We start from the raw sequence: 7984 nt of genomic DNA on the forward strand, positions 1-7984 counted from the left end.
GGCTGCGTCTACCACGGCACGCGGACCTAGAGGAACGCTCGCGCTATCAGAAATGAAGCCGGGAGGGAGGCCGGCCCGGGTCTCAGCTGCAGTTGCATCAGCCCACCACAGCTGCCGCTGCTACTACCGTCACCACAGCCGCGGCCGCCGCAGCCACCGCCTCTGCAGCCGCCGTTAGCTCAGCCGCGGCCCGCGCAAGCGCACTGCCCTCCTCTCCTCCCCGCGCCCCGCCCCGCCCCGCCCCTCCCCTCCCGGACGTGTTCCCGCGTCCTCCTTCTTCTTCCGCTGCCTCCCCAGGTCCGGGGATCCCACCGGGACTGAGCGCCCGAGGTGCCTGCCCAGAGCGGAGATATGAGCAGCTGCAGGCGGGACGTCAACGAGGAGTTCAACGAACAGCTGAGGCTCCAGCAGCTCCAGGAGGAGGCCAGGCTCGCGGCCAGCGGCTCGCCGGAGGGCCCCGAGGGCGATGACCCTTACACTTTCGTGGACCCGGCGGATGGCACCGCCTACGAGTGGGACCGGGACAAGAAGGCTTGGTTCCCTAAGATTACGGAAGATTTCCTTGCCAATTATCAGGCTAATTATGGGTTCCCTGCTGATAGCTCCTCTTCTTCCGGTGGGCAAAAAGAGAAGCAGGCTGATGTGGATGTGAAAGCATCACAAAAACCGACAGATCAAAAAGCCACACAAAATGCTGAAAAGAAACAGAAAGGTGAAAAAAGAAAGCCTGAACCAGGATGGTTTCATGTCGAGGAAGACAAAAATACAAATGTGTATGTGACTGGCTTACCTCCAGACATTACAAAGGATGAATTTGTGCAGCTCATGTCCAAATGTGGCATCATCATGAGAGACCCACAGACAGAAGAATACAAAATCAAGCTTTATAAAGATAAACAAGGAAATCTTAAAGGAGATGGACTTTGCTGTTATTTGAAGAGGGAATCTGTGGATCTAGCATTAAGACTTCTGGATGATGATGAAATCAGAGGCTACAAGTTGCATGTGGAAATGGCAAAATTTCAGCTAAAGGGAGAATATGATGCCAGTAAAAAGAAGAAGAAATGCAAAGACTACAGGAAAAAGATGTCTCAGCAACAAAAACAGCTGGATTGGCGACCTGAGAAGAAAGCCAATACTACTCGAATGCGGCATGAGCGGGTGGTTATCATCAAGAACATGTTCCACCCGAAGGATTTCGAGGCTGATCCATTGGTACTGAATGAGATCCGGGAAGACCTCCGAACAGAGTGTGAAAAGTTTGGGCAAGTCAAGAAAGTCCTTCTCTTTGACCGACACCCGGACGGGGTGGCCTCTGTGTCCTACAAGGAGCCAGAAGAAGCTGACCTGTGTATACAAGCCCTCAATGGGAGGTGGTTTGGCGGTCGTCAATTAAACGTGGAAGTGTGGGATGGTGTGACTGATTTTCAGGTGGAGGAGACATCAAGAGAGAGGGAAGAAAGACTGAAAGGTTGGGAGTCTTTTTTAGAGCATCATAACAAACAGAAAGAAGCGGATTCCTCCGATCCAAATTCTGCTTCCGGGAGTGTGGGCCTGGTAAAAGGGAAGCCGTCCCTAGCGGATATGATCTCACCTGGAGCAAAGGAGGAAGCTGGTAATGGGGAATGCAGTAGAGGAGGGAACCAGTCTAAGGACAGCAGCTTGGGCCATAGTCATAATCGAGACCAGGCGAGCCATTAACCCCTTAAGCATGCTTTGTAGGGCATTGTTTGGATTTCTTTGTGCTTCAGGGTGATTACTGGTAGTGTTTCCATGAATACATGCATATTAATCAGATGTCATCCACTTAGTGCTTTAAAGTTTTCATTAAAAGCAGTATTTAATGAGGAACTAAAAATATTTGTTAATGGGCTGACCTAGTGAAACATCCCAAGTCCCTGGTGCGAGTGAACTGAATTTGTTTATGTCAGATCCTTGCTTGTAAAGTCTTTAAAGGTATCTATGTGTGAAGTATGTTGTAGTCTAACTTCGAAATTTGTGATCATAAAACTAAAAATAATTTGGTAATATTTAAATTGAATTTAAGGCTTAAGTTGAATTTTAAATATGACTATTAAATGTTTTTCTATTTTTAAACAAAGAAATGATGAAATTGATGGTTTCAGAGCAACCTAGGAAGACTTGTATGAACTGATGCAGAGTGAAGTGAGCAGAACCAGTAGAACAATTTATACAGGAACAACAATATTGTAAAGGCAAACAGCTGAAAGACTTAAGAACTCTGATCATCATGATAACCAACCATGATTCCAGAGAACCCATTATGAAACATGCTACCATCTCTTGACTGAGAGGTGATGGACTCAGGGTGCAGAATGAGACATATATTTTTTGGACATGACCAATGCAGGAATTTGTTTTGCTTGACTATGCATATTTGTTACAAGGGTTTTGCTTTGTTTTGTTTTCAGTGGGAGAAGGGAGGTGGGAGGGAGAGAATAGATTTTTGTTAATTGAAAAAAAATAAAATTTAAAAAAAGAAAAGTAGCTGGATCTGACAAAGTATACACAAAGAAATCTGTACTGGATTTAATATATTTTTCAAAACATTGAGGGATTGATTTTCAATATATTTCAAAGAAGTATGTGAAATGATTGGAAGAAACCATGGGTGACATTTCTTCAACATTTCAATACTTTAATAGACATTGATCTCATCAGTGTGGGTATTCCCATCACTGTTGGAGATTTCAACCTAATCTAATTCTCTTTCACATCCTCCCATAGATCTGGGGGCTTCCTCTAGATCTCTTGACATTGGTTACCCCTCACTTTCCATTTGTGATTGGCCCCCTCTTTCTGGTAATAAACCTGTCTGATAACAGTCTTCATGCTACTTCTCCTGCAGAATTCTTCATTGAAAATGTGTTAAGAGTATTATCATCCCAAAATGGTGACTGAGAAGACATTAGCAACAACTGATCTATATAGTTATGTGTTCATCTCTGTAAAATTTTTGAGATTAACTTATGTACATACCTGGAGTGTCCTTGATGAAAATATATGAAGGGAATACATGGGCTCTTGCAGACAATTTTCTACAACAGATCACATCTTTGCAGTCACGTAATTGATTGAAAGGTATGGGGAATACATGATCCTACTGTGTTTATTGTTACTACCAAAAAAAAGTTTGAATCAGTAAAGTACAATAAAAAAACTCTTCTAAAACTCATAAAAGATTCTGTGATGAATACAAACACAGGGATAATGTCATTCAACAGTTCTTCCCTCAATTGAATGTAAGCTCCTTGAGGGCAAGGGTTATTTTGAATTATGCTTATAGATTGATTTTCTTGATCATCATTATCAAGTAAGGCATAAAACAGATAAATATTGGGGGATGAAACAATGAACCGGCTCTTACGAGCACATGCAGAATGTTCAGCTGATATAGTCATCATAAGTACTTTGGAGCACAAGTAGACATTCTATAACTGGTTCTAGTCTGCTAACCATGTGGTGGAGAGAAGCTTCTTTGATTGGCCATGTCTCAGGAACTTGGGGAGAGGAGGAGAGGGAATTCAAAATGCACTCACTAGTAAACCAGAACTTGGCCCTTTTCTTGGTGTGATTTCTTCCTGCCTTGCAGCTTTCTGGTGAGAAAAGAGGAACAATGCTGTAAAGGAAGGGACTTCAGATCCTTTCTTTCTGAGGCTGGCCCACACAGTCTGAATATGGGCTTTGATTTTTTGTTTCTTCATTTGTTCATTCATTTTAGGTAAAGTTTAGACTCTGTGGCTCTGTGTGTTTTGGAAGGTCAGCAGAGGCAGCTAATAATAGTAAAACTCCCACCTCTTTTGGGACTCTGCTTTTTCTCCCTTGGAATTTTAGCAGCAAGAGAGGAGAGGATTTTCTCTCTTCTCCCCATCTCCAGTGGCAATGATGTCTTGTAGCAGAAGCATATACCAGCTGAACACGTGCTTGCCTAATCAAACCAGAATCCCTGCTAAGGGGAATATTCTAGGCTTTTTTCTTCCTTTATTTTTTCTTTGTTGAGCACAGGTTCAAAATCTTGAGAAATGGACATGTATAGACAAGGGGGTTACCTCATCAGTTCAAGAGTTCCCAAGATCCTGAGAGGGGCAGCAGCTGTGCAACAAGAAAAGATTTTCCTTATAGTAATATATATGTATATATGTATGTGTGTGTGTGTGTGTGTGTGTGTGTATATAATGGAGCAATAATATACATATATATATTTTTTTTTCTTTTGAGGGAAAAAAGGTACTATTGCCAATATCAACATGTACCCAAAGGACTAAAGAGAGTTGTCTTGGGTGGGCAGGTGGAACAGACTTTGCCAATCAGACTTTGCCAGAATTTCTGTGAATATCTGATCTGCCCAGATAGTGCAGGTCAGAGGTGAATGTGGAATGTTCAGGAGTCTCTAAAAGGGTCTTTAATTTCCAGGGAAAATACAAAGGCTATTGAATATTTTATGTTTTCTGTATTTTCACACACACACCTTTGAGTCCTTTGCATCTTGTGACATTTCAGTGGTGAAGGAAATGAGGCCTTTCCTATACCCAATTTTAAAAAGAAGGAAGAAGAAAGAAAAGGAGAAAAGTCAGGAGAGTGAGTCACCAGGAGGTCTAGGAGTAGAGTCTATGTTTGGGTTTGTAGCCAGCCAGTTAAGCTTTGAAGCCCTGAGTAGTAGGGAAATACTTTCAGGACCCAATAGTAACTGAGAGGATTATTCAGCTTAACAGTGATGCTGCCCTTGGATTTATATTTGGTGAGACCAATGCCCTGGTGAACTTGCATAAAGTCTGAGCCCATACTTCCTAGGGCCTGAGGTAGAACAGGGGAGAATATGCCCCCAAAGTATTGGGAGGAATGTTTATATTTCTGTGTTTCTTAATCATTGAAGTAAAAGTCCCTTTGTAAAAAATAATCAATATTAACTGGTTGAGTGTATCAAGGGAACTAGTCACTGGTGGCTAACGGAAGGAGGAACACACTGGAATGGGCACCCAATCTGGCAGCATAAAAGACATTTCAACCTCTCAAGGGTATTCCTTGAGGAGATGTAATTCAGCCTTACCCTGGAAGAATAAGGCCAAACTATTTGATGCATATATACCCACCAAAGGTATTCTCCACTATCATCAAGAAAGCCCTGTATAGAGTCCAAATAGAGGACAGAATCCTCCATCTGTAGATGGGGAGGTCTTTCGGATGACATTAAAATGATTGTTTCAAGCTCCAGAACATTACAGAGCTCCCTGACAGCAATCAACCTAATAGTCCTTGGAGGGAAAAAAGAAAAGAATGAATGAAAAAACCTTTACTAAGTGCTTATTATGTGCAAAGTGTATATAATTACCATAGATGGATTATATAGATAGCAGTAATGTACATATGATAATAAATTGCATTCATATATCACTCTGAATTTTAGGAAGTACTTTCCTCATCACTAGTCTGAGAGATAATACAATTACTGATACTACTGATGCCCAATAAACTCTAGTGGTTCCCTATTAACTGTAAGATCAAGAACAAATCTTTCTAGAATCAACTGCCCTTCGTAACCTGCATTTCTGGGCTTATTATTTATCCCTCCCCTTTGCAAACTCTATAGTTCAGCCAAACTGAAGATCAGCCTTCTTGCTGTTCTTCACACATAACATTCCATCTCCCAGTTTGGTCCCTTTGCACAGGTTTCCTCATATGCTTAGAATGTGCTCTCCTTCTCAGTGCTGCCTCTTAGAATCTTGATGTTCAGAGCTTGGCTCAAATGTTTCCTTCTACATTAGGCCTTTTCTGGATTCTTCCGATTGCTACCTCCTTCATTCCACCCTGGAAATCACCATGTATGTATAATCACCATATATACATATACATATACATATATATCTATATATCTACACATTTATTCATTTGTTTGTTTATTTATATAGCATCTACTACGTGCCGTGTCCTGGACTTTTAGAAATATTATTTCATTTGATGCTCACAACAACTCTGCAAGGTAGGTGCAATTATTATCCCCATTTTATGGGTAAGGAAACGGAAGGGAACTGAGGTTAAGTGACTTACCCAGGGTCACATAGCTCGTAAGTGTCTGAGGCCAGATTTGAACTCAGGCCTTTATGACTCTAGGCCCAGTGCTCTATTCACTACATCACCAGCTGCCTCAGAACGTAAGTTTCCCAAGATCAGGGACTACATAATTTTTGAGTTTATATTCCAAGCACCTATCACATAGCTTAGAATATAGTAGGCATTTAATAAATGTTCATTCACTGATCAATACTATGGATAAATACCTGTATTGGTCCTAACTCACAACCATGATTACACGCAGGCCTTTTTTTTATTGTTCAGTTATTTTTCAGTCACGTCTGACTCTTTGTGACCCCATTTGGAGTTTTCTTGGCAAAGATACTAGAGTGGTTTGCCATTTCCTTCTCCAACTCATTTTGCAGGTGAAGAACTGAGGCAGAGTAAAGTGACTTGCCCAGGGTCATACAGCTAGTAAGTATCTGAGGCCAGATTTGAACTCAGGAAGATGAGTATTCCTGATTCTAAGCCCAGTACTCTTATCTACTGTGCCAACTAGCTGCTTTTTTCCCAAATATGGTTTGTATAAAATCAGAGTGTAGCCTATACTTAGTGTTATGTGTGTGTTTATGTAATTTTTTTGCCCTTTTGAAGAAATAATCATTTTACAGATACTGCTTATATTCAATTGTGAATCACAGAACACTATAATTTCAAAAGAATCAAAACTTCAGAATCAACGACAATGTGAAGATGAATGGCAGGTGTAACTAGGCTATAACATATTACTAACAATGACTTGCCCTTGAGAAGTGGTATAAAAGACATATTCAAGGACCTATGTGACTGGAAAGAAGGTGGGCTATTCGTGTACTGAGGGTAAGAGAATCCTAATAGCTGTACTGGCATCCACAGAATCTGAAAAGAACCTGAAGCTTTTGGGACTTTGCAAAGTTCCTCTGGGGGATTCACAGAGAGAAAAGAATTGAATAAAATGAAAATGCATGGATGGCAAGCAGTTCTCAAAAAAAAAAGTGAAAACTATTTAAAAACTATATGAAAGATTGCTTCAAATCACTAATCATAAAAATAAAATGCAAATCTAAACAAATCTGAGTTTTTCACCTCTGAGCCTCTGCAGCAAATGGACAATAGGCAGTGTTAGAGGGTTTGTGGAAAGATAGGCATAGGTATATACACTGTCAGTGGTCATTGTGAGTTGGTTCAAACGTTCTGAAAAAAAATTTAGAATTGTGATTTTTTTAAAAAGTTGGTAAGATGTCAATACCCTTTGACCCAGAGATGAAATTGCTAATCATATACCCCCAAGGAGATCAAAGACAGAAAGAAAGGTCCAAAATACAGCAAATACTTGTAGCAATGCTTTTTTTGTAGTGGCAAAGAACTGGAAACAAAGTAATTGCCCATCAACTGGGGCCAAATTGTGGTGCATGAATGTAATAGAATATTACTGAGCTGTACCAAACAATTACGGTAAATACAGAGAAGCATGGGAAGACAAATGAACTGATTTGAATGAAGTAAGAAGAACCTATAAACAGCCTATAAGATGGCTACAACAACAGCATAAATGGAAAGAACAAAAAAATCTTAAACTGAACACCGTATAAATACAATTTCCAAGTAAATGTGGTCCTGAAGTAGAAAAAAACACACCTCTTTCTATTCGTTACAGAGGTTATTATATTTACAGATTATACCGTGAGGAATATTGGTTAAGCTATCTGGTTCAGTTGATTTGTTGCTTAGTTTTGTGAAACTGATTTTTCTTTTTTATTCTTTGCTACAAGACATGGTTTAATGATTGCAGGGGTGGGGGAAGGACACATTTTGAAAAGGTGATGTAAAAACCAAAGAGAAATAAAAAACTTTTTTTTAATAAGGACATATCGGTGCATTTCTCTCTGGTTGGATAAAAAATGTTTATGAGGTT

The 7984-nt window shown here is 40.5% G+C and overlaps 1 pseudogene; it reads left to right on the forward strand.

Annotated features, from left to right (window-relative positions):
• The first annotated feature begins 248 nt into the window (after nucleotides 1-248).
• On the forward strand, nucleotides 249-2152 carry LOC114048564 (annotated as a pseudogene).
• Nucleotides 2153-7984: the final 5832 nt, after the last annotated feature.

The sequence above is a fragment of the Vombatus ursinus genome, unplaced genomic scaffold, assembly GCF_900497805.2.
Source record: "Vombatus ursinus unplaced genomic scaffold, bare-nosed wombat genome assembly UNPS02014793.1, whole genome shotgun sequence".
Lineage (NCBI taxonomy): Eukaryota > Metazoa > Chordata > Mammalia > Diprotodontia > Vombatidae > Vombatus > Vombatus ursinus.